Here is an 18550-nt window from a genome sequence, read left to right as displayed (position 1 = left end):
GAAGAGGTTCACTTCTCCTGGACTTCTCCATGGGAAGCTTAAGGCTGAAAGAAAGGTATGTATGCCCAGTAGGTTGAAGAAACAATTTTCAGCAGTTCACTATTTCTAAATTGGCCTGTTACGCAGATATAAATAAGTGCATAACTGAGGTCATCTGCCACTTACTTGCAGGCCACAGCCCTGAATTGACAATCTTCATATTAACTAGCTTTGCATCAGAATCAACTCAGGTTGGGAGAAGTTAATATTTCAGTTTTGCTTATTTTCTTCTTGATATGAAAATCTCATTTCTTTTTTTTAATACAACCACAATACACATGAAAACACACACATTCCTAGAAAATAAGCTGTAAAGCTAGTCATTAACTGTAATGCAATCTTGGCAACTGAAATTTCATTTAAATTACAAAAAGACTGAAAAATATTTTAAATATATTTTCACATGAAAGTTCATTGAGTGCAGGTCACTAAATCAGTCAGAATAGAAATCTGGGAGTAGAATTTAGATGTTTGTTCCCTTCAAATTAAAACCTAGCATCTCTGTCTGGGGAAGAGTTGTACAGCCTCCACAACTTGCCAGCTAAATGTCTGTTTCAGTTTCTAAATATTTTATAAGATATTCTAAATATAATCTGAATAATGACTATAAATGAACTAAGTACCATTCCTAAAATATAAAGAATTAACATTATTAAAACATCTTGACCTCAGGAATACACCATCAGCTTCAGAAAAGCAAATTAATTTTGGGTATAAGCTTCTAACATAGCCAACCTATGACGTGGGTTAGAAGTCAACAAGATGCAAATAGGAATAGGTTCCATATTTTGACACTACTAAGGAAGTTGTCCTGCATTATCCAAAACTCCTTATCCCATATTTATTTAGTAGACCATTTATGCATAATATTTGAAACAAAACATTCAGTTAAATCCCTTGGATACTAAGCCTCCAGAGCATTGCGCACTGTAGACTTAAAATCTAAGTAAATTTCATTTTCTTCCATTGAAAACCACAACTGAAAAAGTCTCTATAATACTTCTTGCATTACTTAATACATCAAATTTTACTTAACCTATGTCATACTGAATATCATCTTCTGCTATAATTTACATAGCTAGACTAAAAATTGCCAGAGATAAAAGTTCGCAGCCTTTAACTGCTGAGAGCCTTGTTACCTCTGAGAGTGGACCAGCCACTATACTACTATAAAAATGAACACTATTTGGACCTTTATTACTTCTCAGCAGAGAAGCAGTTAAAATAAAATACCAAATATCAAATACCAAGCACTTCTGTCTCAGAATCCAGCACTACACAGATGAAAAGGGCAGTTTACATACTTCTGACCCACAGCAAAAGAAATCAAGACTTGCATTCAGATCATGCTTGGAAATTTTCTCTGATATTATTATAACATTATATTTCTATTTAACTCCTTTCCCATCTCTGACTGGTATTTTCTGACAAGAATCTCATTTCGCAAAGTAAGAAAAAAAAAATCCTCACCAGCTGAACAAAAATGTTTAAAATGTTTCATGAAAATATAACAGATTCAAATAGCTGGTGAGATCCTAATACCCTGGTTCCCACTGGCTTCCCCTTGCAAGCCAAGGAGGGGCCCAACCTCCCAGGCCTGAAAAACCTGCATCTCTAGGATCTGCAGCACACAGCACCCCAAACCAAGCTGGTGCATGGTCTGGGGAGAACATGACCAAGGGGATTTAGAGACAGACACCCCTAGCTTGTGAGATACAATGTGCTGCAGATACAGATCATGTACCAAGCAGCTAGTTTGAGCAAAGGTGGCAGCAGGACAGTAGGCATCTTTTGTGGTATGCCAAAACCTGCCCACCAGCACAGAGGTGGAGAAGCAGTGTGTTTGCAGCTCTGCATGACGCAGGTTAGAGATTAGTATCAAATATGACTTGATTTTTGAATGCACAACAACTGACTTGGCTCCAGCACTGCTAACAGCCATGTCAGCCCTGTACTGCCTCTGAGCTGTGATCCAGCCCCACTTCTTGGAACCCAAGTTGATATTTCTACCTTACTCTACATAACCTACACCGTGGCCCCAACACTGTATAGGAGACAGACCAGAGAACACCTGTGTTGCCAAAAGGCCAAGGGAGCAGAAGAGAATCCACTGTGGTGTATGTGGATCTGCTACCACTCCAAGCACCGGCAGAGATGGAGATCCACAAGAGATGTCTTCCTCAAAGGTCAGCACAGACAGAGCTTAATGTATACTAAAGCAGGAAAAGCTATTCCAACCACCAAGGCAAGAACAGCTAGTTTTGAGGTTTTTGCTTATCAGTTGGTTGTTTAGGAGGCAAAGGGAGGAGAGAGATACAAGGAAGTAAAAAGAAAGGGTTTTTTAATGGTCTCAGTGTTAGCTCCTCTAGATCTCACATTGAAGAAAAAAAACATTATGGTACTTTGCCAAGATGACCATATTTCTAAAGGAGCTGGTTTTTAAATCATTTTAATGACATGAGCTTAAAAGCATGTGTATATTCAGAAACAACACTGGCTCTTGATGTTAAAACCTTATCTCCCTTTCCCCCTTCCAGACCCACCATTAAATACAATTAACTCCCATTTTCCTTCCAATGCTTTATACTTTCTTGGCAATGACTGCAAAACCTATAAGAAAGCAGAGAATGGAGGAAGGAAGGATGAAACACAGCAGGAGAGCTGTGCCCAGAGTTGATGATTTGAACACAATTTAGCTTACAGTTAACTCACAGCAGGACTTCGTAATTTCCTTTATCACCTATAAAGCCATTTCCTCATTACTCGTTATCTGTATACATAACAAGACAAGGAAAGATGTTTCTACACAAAATGGAAAATCATTAGCATAGAATCAGAAATCAGCAAAAGTTCAATGAATTTTTAAAAAACTGATTCTTACTTCTGTTCACTAGAGAAAAAAAACTTTACACACCACTGAAGGTGAACTATAGCAACAACCCTGAACATCCTCTGCAAAACTTCCACTGGACTGGACAGAGCTCCTCTCAGAGGGAAACCAAGGCAATCAGCCAGCCTGCACCCTCCCATTCTCACTCTTATGTCAATACACAGCACATATTGATGCTTTGTTTGCCCTCTTACATTTAAACATGGGTAAGTCATCTACAAAAAAAATAGAGGAAATCAGGGTGATACATATTTCAACTTTGCACCTTCCTGTATTCCACTGCTAATGTATTTCAGCCACAAAGAGTACCAGGAAAATTTAGCTTATCACTATTTTTTCAAGACATGGACAGCAGAACAATTCTTCCCAGAGTTGTAGCGATCTTCCATTACATTCATTTATGCTAATGCATGATGGAAAAATACATGGCAAGGAAAAACAAGCTGATAAGATTTGTGGTGTCTTACTATTGAAATTGAGTTTGTGTGCACAAGTGAGACAGCGACAGGCAAACTGCAAACCACTACCCATCTTTGCCAACTGAAGGTATTTTCTTTTTCAGTGAACAGAAGTTTAGAAAGAACTACCTCTATGGGAAAGATGATATGCAAGAAATCAGACTTTTTGTATTTCTACAAAATAACATTTGAGCTTTGGAGACAAAACCAAACTTCTGAATATTGATGTCAAAACAAAGAGAATTTACCTATGCGTAACTAACAACCTCACTGCAAAATCTTTGCCATTAAGCTGCATCTCTTTTTCTAATCCCCTGTACTATTCATTTCTTTCAACTGACTGTTTCTTCTCATTTGACCTGTTTAACCTCGCTGTTTGAGCTTTCTACTCCCAGACCACTTCTGCTGCTCTCAGCTCACAGGCTTCCATTAGAGCTATTCTCAGCCTGGAGGAATGTTACTTGTTGTAGAAATTACACTGTAAAAATGCATGTCATAAAAAAAAAAAAAAAGAGCTGAGCAACAGAATCTCAGCCTCTAGTCTAACATATTCAGCTCCATTCCCACCTTTCCATCACTGAAAAAATAAGACAAATAAAAACAGATGTTTTAGGCAGGAAGAAGAGGAAAAATGTAACACTACTGAAATAAAAAGTTGAATATGGCAAAACTCTGGAGATTAAATTGCACAATGCACGTACAAAAAAACTCCACAAACAGAAATCTTGTCACAGATTAAACTCCAAAAGACATAGATATGTCTGTTTCAAAAAAAACCCACAGTTCATCCCAACCCAATAGCTTTGTTTTTCCTTATTGTTATATTAGGCATTTACTCTGGCTTCTTCTTATATGTACACACTATGGAAAGAACCATTAGTAAAAAAAAAAACCAACCCAAAACAACACAAAAACCACCCAACACATGTCCAGACATGACTCAATAATTAAAATGTTTCTCTCTGGGCGGGGGAACAAATAAAAAACAAGAAGAAAACAAAAGGTACATTTTGATAGTATAGTTCTGGTAACTCCACTCCATGGACCTTTATGAACTTCAGTTAAAAGGACATGTAAGTGTCCAAGAATGCTATTTTAGTCATACACTCATTGGAGGGGTTGTAAGGGCAGCTGCTAGCAGGAATAAGTCATCAAGTAGCTGAAGACAAGGCAGCAATGCCTAGAGGACTAGCAGAGTCAACAAACAAGACAGAAGAGACTCACCAAGGCTTCCACAAGTTAAAAACAAGAAGAACTGAAGTGGTTTCTTCTGGGAGACCCAGTAGTTAGAGGCAAACCATTTTAAGCTCAGTGGAAAAGATACACACACAGCACCAATAAATTAGAGAATTCGTTACAGCAACCTGCCACAGCTGCAATGTTGTGGTCTCTTCACTGGGCTAAATCCTCAGCTCCTGCCACCACCTCCTCCCATCACAAAATCCTTTCGCTAAATGCTAGATGAGTTTGCAGCCTCACCACCATCTAACTAGTAGTAATTTGCTCTCCAGCTTCTCTCTAAATACAAGTAGTACACCAGTTTTCCCAGTTGCCTTCAAGTCTGAGAGAAAAGGAGTTCCCACTCTAGATGGTAAATCTCTTGCTGCAGCCCACAAGTTGAAACAGATCAGGAGGGCCAGGTCTGCAGCTCTGACCCGAGCACAAGGCTCTTACAGAGACACTTGGCTCATCAGCATCAGTAAAAAAGCAAAGCATGAAATAATATGACAGTGGTGTGGCCTTTCCTGTAACTTCATAATGAATGGTACCTCAGACAGAAACAAATGTCTTATCAGTGGAGGCACCATTTCACAATTTCCTTCTTTCTTAGAGAAGGCTTTATTTTAATATTTTCTTTTAACTGCTTGATGGGAAACCAGTATACCTGCTATACTTAGATTCTCTAAATTTCTCTTTTTGGGTGGTTTACAGCAGCACCACCCTGCACAGGATGCACTACAGGTAATAGGTTGACTCCCGGCTATGTGTTTTCTAGCAAACTTGGTGCTTTATGGTCAGGAGAACATTTCCTGCCCAAACCCACACAACGGTATCAGTACTAACTCCAAAGAGCCATTCCGTCTCCATTGGAAATTCACCCCAATGCTACTTTGCCTCCAGTGAATCAGCAACTGTTAAAAAAAAAGTAATTTTTACCTTACTACTGTTTCATCAATCACAGCCTGAAAGAATGCACATGTACTTGAGTGCATGTGAGGGAGGTTTAAGTGTCCCAAACTCTTTTATTTGTGCTGTAAAGTCAGAGTATCAACCAGGCTGCTGCTTTCATCACATCCCTCACAACAATCAGTTGTACCCAATAACAGCCTGTCACAGCTTTTCTTGTCAGAAGGATACTAGCTTGTCTTGTCGCTATCCCTTCAAAAACTGTCCACCCTAACCTGGAAGGGGCAAGATAAAAATAAATGGAATTTCTGTTAAAATTTGCCTTCAAACAGAAGATAAAGAGTGGAAATGGCTGAGAACTGATGCACTGAGATGTGAAAATCTTAAGGGAGACATTTCAAACCTCTTCCCAGGTAACTTCATAAAAGACAATTTCAAGACTTGAAAGCACTGTCTTGATTAAGCTACCTAAAAAAAAAAAAAAAAAAAACCACAAAAAAAAACCCCCCAAACTTCAATCGAATCAAGCAACTGTGGAAACCTCTTTCAAATACCACTGCCTGCAGTCTCACTGAGTCCCAGGCACAGTTCCCAAAGACTTCAATAAAAGCTTTGTCTGGGATAAGGAGTGCCAGATTTGGCCCACTTTAATACATTAAGTCTGTGGTAGGTGAAAAACTGAAACAACACTGAAACAGTTGTGAAACTCCTCTTATAGCCAGTGAGATAAGAGAAAACGGCACTCCCCACTCCCGCAGTGGGAGCATGCAGGGGGTGGACGAGAAAGTTAAAGAGGAGGAGGCAGCAGGACTTTTTAGGTTAAAAAGTATTTAAGGTCCTCCTAGCATGGGCTGGAAAGGATTGTGGTATAATTGTTAGAGAAGTTGGCTGTTGTGGAAGGCCAAGAAAGCATTCAAGGACACGTGTGTATGTGTATGTACATGTGTGCTAAGGGCCAGGGCTATGCAGATTCACAAAAAATGTAGTCAGTTCTCCTGCCAGCTCTTCCAGGCTTGAAGAAAATGCAGATAACCTCAACTTTACTCAGTTCCAGGCAAGCCCTCCCTTCTCACCCCCACCCTCAATTAGCAAGCTTCAATCCAAAAGGTCTAAAAATAAACTATGAAATCACTTCAGTTACAGCTCTAGTAATGCACTTTTCCATAAGCTTCTTCGTATCACAAAAATGCTGCAAATCTCATTTGTTAAAGACTTGATTTGGTTAAAAAAAAAATAAAATGTGTGGGAGCTGAGATGAGGCCCAGCTTCCAGCAGATCTTTGCTCTTGCATCAGTTTTTCTACCTCCTCAGTAAGTGAGGTACTCCTGACAGCATTACTGTTATCTGCTGCTGCTTTTAAAATAAGCCATGCTAAAATAGCTGGATGGATTACTTTTCAAATAAGATAGGTTTCATGTACAGCAAAACTAAGGAGTAGTACACTTATTTCAGAATTTCAAGATCTTTTTTCTCTCCTATCCCGCAGCTGTGAACATCCATCCTTATGGCAGTCTCTGACATCAGGACCACCCAGATTCATCTTTGTCTCTCAACCATCTGCCCCTACTGCACTGAGATAAAAATCTAGACAGAGCCTTTATTATTATTTTATCCATAACTTGTCTAAACCTTCACCTGCAAAACACTGACTCACTCCACCTTTAAACACCAGAAAAATGTAAAGGAAGAGAAATTAACTCATAGGCACAGAAACTAAACATGCAACAGCATAACCTTCCAAATCAAACAACAAAAATCAGAGCAACAACAGAAAAAGTTTTAAAACAGATGAAGATTCAGATCCTAAAAATAGAAGCCAGAGGAACCTTGGCTGATCTATTCCTTTTTATCATATTGCTAGCTTATCATCTGATAACTAGTAATATTTAGCCTTACTAATGCCTCATCAACCCCAAATTAATAGCTCTGAACACTGAATAATCAACTACTCAAAAATGTTAGCACCCCTCCTCAGCCTGCAGCAAGAGAAAAAAAAAAAGAAAAAAAAGAACATGCAATTTTCGCAAGAGTCTCCTCAGAAAACAAGATCTTGGCAAATACACACCACCACCATCTCTTCAACTCTTAGTAGGGAAGGAATCTGATGTAAGCTACAGTGTTGCAAAACATTCCAAGTCTAGGTAAAAACCTGGTGGATCACTAGAAGCCATCACTTAAAACTTACCAAATGAAATGCTACAGCACGCTACCTCAATGGCAAATTAGGACATCTCTCCTTTGGGTATAACTGCATGGTCAGTGTCACAAAAGCTTCTGGAGAGCGTTAAGAAACAGGAAGCAAAAACCACTAGCTTTCATTTTGACAATTAGTATTCTATGTATGGAAGAGCCTTCTGTTTGAATATATTAGCAGATCACATCCTAATGCTCACTGCCTTGCTCAGTGCAATATGATAATGCTGTGATGTGCAAAGCTTTGCTGCTGCAAAGGAAGCCAGCAGCGCTGTCCCACTAAAGGACAGTGTCAGCCATTTGAAAAGAGTGAGGAACCTCTTAAACATACATACTAAAAACTAGATGTGTACATCAAAAAACAAAGACAACCCTTCAGATTACAGAAAATACCTTCACCTATCAGTCTGACACTTCACACATCAGTGCGATAAGATTAACACACCAGAATGAGTGTGCTACATTAGCACATTGGAAGTGGACACTTGAACACTTCTCTTCAATGATATTTGAGGTCTGGAAATTTAGCACCAGAAATAATTGCCATGTTTTGAATGTTCTAAGAGTCAAAATATTTAAAGTATCATCATAAATTATAATGAAGCATCAAAAGGATAGTGTGAGTACCTTGACTGGATGAAATATCTCTATAGGTTTATTTCCAAAACTATTTTTGTTCCATTTTCATTGAATAATAAAAAAAAAAAATTCAGTCCCACCAACCTCACTCCCACTCTAAGCAATAGGAAACACCACTGCCATTATCAGAGGGCAGCTGCTCCAAGCTGTGATGACCTCCATGCTCCAGCTTCAGGGAAAAAGAAAATAAATCAATATTCATTAGGGGTGAGTCAGGAATTCCCCAGCTTTGACCTCAGAAACAGAAAGGTAATTTGCTTTTTTGTTATCCAGATTACTGAGAGGGAGGTCATCAGTTAAAAATTCACCGTAAATCCATGGGACACAGGACACTTAAGCTAATAAAGTAGCAGGATGAAGTCTACAGTTTACTTACTGCCATCTACACTTTACTGTGAGGTAAACACTGTTTTACTGTAAAGTAAATTAAGTGCTTTGTACCAGCGCTGATTTTGCCAGCTGATAAGTAATGCACGTTAATTAATTCATGGTATTTTGGCGGGGGGGGGGGGGGGTGGGGGGATGCGGAGAGAAGGAGAAAGGACAGGAAAGGCACAGCCTTCACTACTGTGCTTTCTCACTCAACGCATCTCAACTCTGCTACTCAACGTTCTGCAGAAAATGAATACGGTCGAGCGTTTGGAATAGCAATCTCTCCTCCACACGTAAATGATAAACGTTGATTTCTTTCAACCAATAAGGGAAACATGTCTATCATAATTTTCTCAAGGAGGCTAAGTCCTCAGCTGTATGGGGTTAAGCAAGAAAAAGTCTTTAGCGTATTTGTGCTTGTGACATAGAAACAGTGAACATATATGTACAACTTCCAAAGCAAACATTCAGGAAAAGGTGAATATTTTATTTGTTTAAATATTAATATTTTTTCAATAATTACACATTTGGACACTGTTTCTTTTCTTTATGTGCTGTCCTTGTACTTATGATTTTCTCTTCTGGGAGGAGAAAATGCAAAAGCATTCGGAATGATTCTCTGCAACTATTCATTATCATCCCAGCAAAAAAGAAATATTTTCAACTTCAGAGAAAACCTCAGTGAAATCAACTTATCATTTTATTAACTCTTCACGCAGTTTAAGTAAATAAGGAGGCTTCATGTGAGGTTAGCTCCAGAGTTTACTGAAGTCACATCTGACATTAATGTTTTAACCAAGCCCATCATGCAGTGATTTTCATGGCCTTCCTCAGGAAAAAAAAGACAACTTCAAAGAATTTGGGAAAGGCAGACTGTGTGTCTTCACAATCCTGGGAAAAACTTGGGATTGTCCCACATTACAATTGAAAAAAAAAAAAGCCAACACTCCCTCTAGAAGTGATGCAGGATTCCCAGCCTCCAAGACCTCGACTGAGTAGAGAAACCGAGTCCAGATGGCACCCAGATTTTCTGCTAGTTTGCAAGCCCTAAATAAGCCCAAAACAGGAAAAAACAGAGCAGGCCTGTCACATACAGATTTCAGCCCTGGGCTACACATTGCTGGAGCTGCTCCTCATATACGCAAGGTGATCAAAGACCTGCTACTACACAAAAAACAGCACATCTATCACTGAAAGTATTCCCCTATGGAAGAAATGAATACTTTGAAAAAAAGGAGAGAAAACAGAGAAAGTAAATACACTGTAATTATAAAATCTTACCATGAGAAGTAATATTTTCACAAACGGTTCCAATAAGTGGAAAGGCAGGTTTGTAGGAATTTAAAACCTTTCACCTGAAGTGCTAAGATCCCAAACAAAAGGGCACTGTTCTGCGAGGGGTGGGGGGAAGCCATAAAGCAGAACCGGTCAAATCTCTTAGTCCCAGCTGCCAACAGGTAAAAGGTAAGCCAGCAGGTAAAATATTTCCTTTTGATAAGTCAAAAGAATTTTCAGCAAACAAATTTAATAGTGAATATATATATCTCTTAAGATATAAATTTATATCAGCATTCTATCCAAAACAAGAACCAGCTTTAGTGGAGAAGTTCCCTCACAGGCATCATCTTTACCATGTGTTTGTCCAGGGCTTATCATATTAGCAGCAGAGTGAAAAGCCTTCTGTAACACACAATTTCTATTCCATTTCCTAGTTGTCAAGATCTTTGAGAGAAATTACTGTTCTGATCTTCATTTTTCTCTCTTGCTTCCAACTTCTTTGTAGCTCACCAAAATCAGTGCAAAAAGGTGTTTTGCTACACTGCTTTTAAGGCTAATTTCTCAGCAGAAATAGAAATATTAGTGTGGAAAATCCATAAGACACAGTAGCTTCCTTCCCAGTCTACAAATAATGAAAACAAACAGGAACTGGAGACTAAAATAGGATGGGCAGAAAAAGACTTTTAACTCTCTTTAACAGAAAAAATGAGCTTCTTTGTAAGTAAGGTTTTTCACAGAATATAGAATCATAAAATTGTTTGGGTTGTAAGGGACCTTAAAGATCATCCAGTTCCAATCCCCCTGCCATGGGCAGGGACACCTCCGACCACACCAGGCTGCCCAAGGCCCATCCAGCCTGGCCTTGAACACCTCCAGGGGTGGGGCAGCCACAGTTTCCCTGGGCAACCTGTGCCAGTGCCTCACCACTCTTACAGTGAAGAAATTCCTCCGTGTGTTTAATCTAAATCTGCCCCTCTCCTGTTCACACCCATTGCCCCCAGCCCTGTCACCACAAGCCTCTGTGAACGGTCCCTCCCCAGCTTTCTTGTAGTCCCTTCAGGTCTGGAAGGTCACTAGAAGGTCTCCTCGGAGCCTTCTCCTTCTCCAGGCTGAGCAACCCCAACTCTCTCTCAGCCCGTCCTGTATCGGAGGTGCTCCAGCTCTCGGATAACCCTTATCACCTCCTCCAGACCCGTTCCACCGGCTCCATCTCCTCCTTATGCCGGGGATTCCCGAGCAGCCAGGCTGCTGCGCTCGCAGCCGGTGCCGCTGTCTATGAAATTTTTCAGTTTTTCTTTTAGACAATTTAAAAAAAAAACAGTATTTTAAGCAGAACCCAACATGTTTGCATACAGAAGTTCATGTTTTGTATGTTCATGTTTTGTACTACCAAGTAGCAGCCCATCTTTTTCAACAGCCTAGGCTCCACTCCAGTACATTAAATTTTCATACAGACCGTTTCCTCTACCAGGGGCATGAAATGCAATGCTTCACTGAAGGTGCAGTCTGATCAGCATCCTAATCTATAGAGAAAGAGCGAGCTACGTTCCCATGTGCCATGGCTGCAGCAAGTTGCAGATCTGAGTTTGTAAACATATTGAAGAACTTAAAAAAAATCTAAGAAAACACTACAAACAATGTCAAGTTTGAGACATTTGAATGCTGCCCACATCCATACACCCAGAACCGGCTCAAAATCCCGCCTGCCTTAACATCTTTAGTGCCTTGCCTCCCCTTTCTATTCATAAAACCAAAATGCTCATCCAGGCCCTCAATTACTGTTGCTGAGATGCAAGATAATATCCTTCCTTCTGGCCCTGACAGAAGCAATCTTGCCCCCCTGAAATACATTCAAAATGCAAATGCAAAAATCATCTTTCTGGATTACCACCTCAAGCACATTCCCCCTATTTCTTCCTGCCAGTCCTCCTACTGGCTCCCCCTTTTTCTGCTACATTAAGCACAAATTGCTTGCCTTCATTTTAAGAGTTGTTCTTAGATGGTGACAACTAATCCAAATGCCTTACACATCTATTTAAAACCTAGGTAATGAAGCCTAATAACTACGTACAACATCTCTTATGTAAGGAGTAGATAGCACTTGATGCCGTGCACTTTAATAACCGATTCAGTGGAGAACACCCTGTCACAACAAAACCCGTGGCACATGGCTAAAGTACTCTACGCCACCTTTTCGCAGGATGAGCCCAGTGCAGGCTTTTAAAACAGCTGCCCTTCTGAACCTTTTTACAAGAGACTATTAGGCTTCCAACAAAACCAGTCCAGTACATGTGAAATGCTGTGGGATCTCTTGGTAAGAAAAGAGCATTCAAAAGCTCAGAGAAAAATGTCATTCTGGTATTTCAAGTCCTTTCTCTCCTCAAAGAGAGAATCCCCAGGAAAAGCTTTCATCTCCCATGACACACTGCCTCCACTTCTCAAGCTGGTATAATTTCAATGAGGTAATTCAGGCTCCATGAAAAACAGTAGCATATTGCACTTCAGTACACGACAGCATGTGTTTTTCCTTCCACGGTAAGCAAGATCCACTGCCCATGGGTATTAAAGTGCTTTTTGCAGTATCCTCTAGATCCTCCACACCTAATGCCCAGAAAAAGTGGAACAAAAATGCAGATGGACAATCTGCAATTCCAGTTTATCTCCAAACTAAGGAAATAAGAACAATTAGACTTTCAGGGTTTGCATGCCCACCACACCTGCTGTCCAACCGTTTGGCTGGTCAAGCCCCAGAACACATCAGCTCCCCAAACCTTAGACCAACCTGACCTGACTTGCATCGAAAGGAAATCCAAAGCATTCAGACTGAAAGAGAATAAGAACTTGTCTCCCACATGACCACAGAATAAGCCCTATACAGGAATGCTGAAGCACAGAGCATTCATCTCAAGCAGTGGAACAGAACGATGTTTCCTACACACACAGTAGAGGTATATATACTTAGAATCACACAATCACAGAATGGTTTGTGTAGGAAGGACCTTAAAAATCTTTTAGTTCCACACCCCCTGATGTGGGCAGGGACACCTCCTACCAAATCAGACTGCTCGAAGTCCCATCCAAACTGACCATGAACACCTCCAGCAATGGGACGTCCGCACCTACCCTGGGCAACCTGTGCCAGCACCTCACCACCCACAGCGTGAAAAACTTCCTCAAGCCTAATCTAAGTCTTCACCCTTCCACTTTAAAGCCATTACACTTTTGTCTGATCACTACATGCCTTTGTAAAAAATCCCTCCCCAGCTTTCTTGTAGGGCCCCTTCAGTTACTGCAAGGCTGCTATTAGGTCTTCACAGAGCCTTCTTTTCTCCAGGCTGAACAACCCCAAATCTCTCAGACTGTCCTCATATGGGAAGTGCTCCATTCCTCTGATAATCTTTGTGTCCCTCTTCTGGACCTATTCCAACAGTTCCATATCCTTCTTATGTTGAGGATCAAGAACTGGACACAATACTCCAGGTGGGGTCTCACAAGAGAGGAATAGAGGGGCAGAATCACCTCCTCACCCTGCTGGCCACACTTCTTTTAATGCAGCCCAGAATACGGTCGGCCTTCTTGGGCTGCGAGCGCACAATGCTGGCTCATGTTGAGCTTCTCATTGACCAGCACCCCAAAGTCCTTCTCTGCGGGGCTTCTTCTCAACATCATCCTCCATACTCTATTGATAACGTGGATTGCCCCGCCCTAGGTGCAGGACCTTGTACTTGGCCTTGTTGAACCTCATGAGGTTCACACAGGCCCAGTTCTCCAGCTTGTCCAGGTTCCTCTAGACGATATCTTGTCCTCCTGGTGTGACAACTGCACCACTCAGCTTGAAAATACGTAAGACAACAGAACTTCTTTGTAGATAAACAACTCCTGCCGATTAGAACAAACGCTTTGATAAATTCAGGTGTTTATTCTAGCAGCAGGAAAAGACATTAACATTGCCTCCTAACTCTCCAGCATAATAAACTTCAAAAAATACCCATGCTCCACTATAAAAGACATTTATGAGCATTTTCTTTCTTTACATAGGTAAAGACTGCATTTAACCCACTGAAATGAATGAATGTATTTATGGCAGCGCTCTCAAAGGGACCAACAATACACATGGTAAAATCAATAATAAAAATAATTGCGGAAAATGTCACAGAAAAGATGACAACAGAGGAACCACCTAGAAAAGCTATCACAGTTCTTGATGTTTGCATTTACATTCCTTGAAAGATATTTGAAAACAACAACAACTAGCCACTTAGTTAGCGTTGATACAAAAATGCATTAGAGGTAGTAAAGTTTGCTGAAAAACCCAAGTAGAGAAAACAAACATGGTATTAGAAGTTTTATTTTGTTACTTTCTTACACCTTGATTCCTCAGTACTTTCATAAGTCAAATACCACAGCATGCAAAAATCATTTGTAAATATTGGTTATTATGGGCATAAAAACTGACAGCACTCCTGCTCACAAACTCTGCGGTCTCTGACTTGGAAAAAATATCTACAAAATAATGCCGCCGCTTACTTCACATTTCAGCTACAGTAGCTCCCCAGAGCCTGTATGTGCAAACCAAATGCCAAAATGAGAGCTGGCAGGACCAAAATATAATCGAAAGAAAATATCGTGATCACAGATCTTGCTGAATGGCCTCATTTGCACGCATCAATGAAAGTCCCTTGAGTGGATAAAAGGTCTTCATTAAAGTCAGAGATGAAATCATAAAGCACATAATTAGAGGCATTTCTGGTTTAATTTATTCATCAGTTTGTCAGGGGGTGGGTTGGAGTGGGGGAGGAGTCTGTTTGATTGGGGTGGGGGGGTGGGGGCATTGTTAAAGTATACTGAACACAGGCTGAGACTATTATTTTTCAACCCCAGATACCGAGGCAAGTCTCTTTTCCAAACTGTAAGCCAAAGAAGTAAGCTAAGGAAAATGGAAATTCCTGAAGATTCTAAACTTGTTGGGTGGTAGTTAAATATTTAGATGTTGCTCTCCTCTTTCCTAGCCATGACTTCTTTTTTCCATCATTTCATTGGATTTAATCTTTTTCCTACACAGTGATTTATGAAAAACAACAGCAGCTAGCCAGCAGCAGAAACAGTAACAGCATGAGCTCCAGGTGTTAGGAAAAGTCACTACAAAATTAATTTTCTCTTTGATATACTATCACATCCCCAAAAATATTATGCTTGAAGATTCAAAGATCTATTACATTCCAGCATAGTTTAATTTTATGTGTAACATTTTCCCTTTTCTTGGGTGAGAAGGTATTTCCCCAGAAATACAAATAGGAGGATTCACGAATAGATTGTTCTGTGGACACTAAAAATCTATCAAGCTGTGTTTTGAGATTGACACAGTCTGTTGATGTCTGACACAGTCTGTCTGATGAAGGCAGGGTCCAGTAAAACAGATAGCACTGGACTTCAAACTCCTTTCTCAATTCAGTTCACCAATGAGCTGAACATTCATTTTTCCATTGTTTTTAGCAGACTCCACAAAGTTTCAAAAGTCCAAATCTAAATTCAACTTTAAAAGACATTTTAGTGTGAATGTGTTTATATAACAAAGCATATAATTCTGCAAGCTGACTCTCAATGACAGTGTTAGAAGCTGGAGGGCTTCTTCTTAGCAAAACCTTCTTATGTTGCAATCTGAAGTTCATAACTAGAATAGGTTTATTTTCCTGCATGGTGACATATAAAACAGATACTCTGGTATTATGTATCCACAATTTACAGCCTGCAAAATGGCATCTGAAGAGAAATGTGGAAGCACTTTAAATAAGATCAGCTGCCAAAAACTGACTGGGGCACATAATTTTCTTCTCATTCTGAACATGAATCCAGAAAAGAAATTAACCAAGTGCAATTCAAGCAAACAAGATGGGGTACCTGAGGATAACTTGCCACTGCAGTAAATGATGAGCTGGAAGCACCCAGGCTAAGAGAACCCTATGGTCTCAGAATGGATACTTAAAGCTTGTCTCAAAAGTAGGGGAAAATGCCAGAGAAAAACACCAGATACTTCTTGAGAAATTGAATTCAAATTCAAAGTATAAATATTTTCTTTCCTCTCTGGTTTCTTCTAACCAAGGAATCCCCAAAGTATGGCGTACAAGCTACTTCAAATGTATATGCAAAGCAATAACTTTATTTCACTTTTTCTCTCCAGAAGAGAGCCAGGAGCTGCCAACTCAAAATGCAGATTTGGGGTCTGCATGCAACCAGCCCCAGGTCTGCATAGCAATAAGGTCTGCATCCCATTCCTTGCAAAAAGTAGAACAATTGCACCTGCCTATGTCACCCATAACCCACACCCCAAGTGTGCCTAGAAACTTCTAATCTCAAAAAAATCCATATACACAATTCTGAGTGTGCTCTCCACCCCAATATTGCCACAATGTTTGGGCAGACATTTTGCCCTTGTCTCTCCAGAAAAAAAAATCTTGGAAATCTACCAGTGCCATCAATATATGATATTATTGGTGAAAATCATAAGCTTTCCTGCCCTGTGCTTTTTGAAGAGCAAAGTCAAAAGAGCCTCTCTAGTTTAAACAAAATGTGGCAATGAAGACTGACAGAGCACAAGTCCAGTTTCCAAAATGTGTGGATGAATGTATTTACATAAGCACTGAGGAGCTACATAATAATATACTTATCACTGGAATAAGTGTTTCAAAGAACAGGAAGAACATTCTGCTTTCTGGATAAGAAGAGAGAGAGAGAAGAAAAACAACTTCTTCTTTAATCTAGCTTAATTTTGGAAAGCATGCAGATATTTCATTTGCAGCCTTCTCTTGAAGAGTGATCAAGTTGGAGAAATGCTGCTTGTGGCAGCACTGAAAGAATGAAGAACAAACAGCATATCTTCTTTTTTAATACTAACATTTTCAAACTGAGGGAATTAAGATTCCATTATTCCCCTTCTGAATCTAAACAGGGATGCTTTGAAGCAAGGAAGAAATAAGATAGCTCATTTAACATCCTAAGTGTTCTGCATATAAAAGATTGCTTTCTGTGTTCTTGAAGGAAAAGAATCTCTACTGGCAGAATAAAGCAGTAGTATCCAATGATATATTAAAAATTAAGATTCAATGCATGCAACACATGTTCATACTGCACCCGCAAGACATCAATGTACAATACTTCACAGTACCTAGAGAGTTTAATCTACGTCTTAGTCTTTCCTTATATGCCCCAGCTGGAAGATCTGACCATTGCCTGACCCCCACTGAGGAAATACTGCCAATGCCACCACACAGAGGGGTGGCAGAGTCACAGAAAGCCTCCTGCTGAAGGGCAAATTTAAGAACTTTCATTAATTTTCACATGATATTCCAAACCACTGGTAATATTCCTTCCTCTTTAAAAGAAAGGTAGTAAGACTGCTTTTAATTTTGTCACCAACTGAGGAATGTTTCAAAGCTAAATGAAAACTGGCAAGTGCAGCAAGCATTGTCCTCTTCCACCCCAGTAATACATACAATTGTTGAAGGACAGCATTTTACCACAATGCATTTTTATTTCCTCCTTTTTTTACCATGCAGGAAGTTTGGAGATTGAAGAGAAAAAAAGGGGTAGCTTTGGTCTGAAAATAAACCAAAAACTCAGCCATACAGAAATTCACATAAAACCTTCCTAGAATGATGTACAGGTTGCATATGGCCTAGTGTGGAGGCAGCCACATACTGAAAATCTGAGCAGGCAATTTTTCACTGAATAAAGCTTTTTAAAAATGCAATAATAATAAGAGGGGGATGGGGAGGGGAAGCAAACTATGCTTAAGCACTGCAGTCCTAAGCATGACTTCATCTGAAGGCAAACTGGGGTGGCAAAGTGTATTTTTAGCTCATAAGTGGGTGCTCATATGCCATATGTAGCTTTTCACCACAAAGTCTTGTGTCCTAAATATAGTCTCGTGCTCATGTTCACAGTATAATTGTGGAAATCCATGCTCCAGCCTGAAGACACAAGGGAAGCAGCAGTTCTTAGCAGCAATGACTCTGAGGTTAAAAATCCTCCCGCAAAACCCCATCTAACTTCTGTGGAGACTTTTATTAAGTTAAAATTCAATAAGGATTTTAAGGATCCTTTATTCAGTGCCCAGATTCTCTTTTACCACAGGTCATTTTTTTCCCTTGCCAACACTTCCTAAATTCTTTCTCTCAGGTCTTTTCTTGTAAGAAATCCCTGTGAAGGCTGTCTCTGACGTGTTTATCAGTGGAGGGACGTAAGAGAAACATGGCAGTTTAAACAGTTCACAGAATTGTAATAGCACCAAAACAGGAAAGACCTCTCAGAGAAGAAACATAAGTAGCTTTTAACACAAGGATGGGGCAAGAATGGATTGCTACGACTGGAATGAGGTGGACGAGTCTGGCAAACTCAACCCTTCAGAAGGGGAAGGGCTGGATTTGGAGCAGAGAGGTAGCCTGTGGCAACATCCTGACCTTTTTTTTTTTTTTAAGTAGGCTTAAAATAACAGGGTAGAGAGAGAAAGCAAATAAAAGAACTGGCTTGAAGCTTAGACCACCAACAATAATGAAAG

Source organism: Phaenicophaeus curvirostris, chromosome 3, assembly GCF_032191515.1.
Source record: "Phaenicophaeus curvirostris isolate KB17595 chromosome 3, BPBGC_Pcur_1.0, whole genome shotgun sequence".
Taxonomy (NCBI): domain Eukaryota; kingdom Metazoa; phylum Chordata; class Aves; order Cuculiformes; family Cuculidae; genus Phaenicophaeus; species Phaenicophaeus curvirostris.
The sequence above is the reverse complement of the archived record's forward strand: the minus strand, read 5'-3'. Positions refer to the sequence as shown.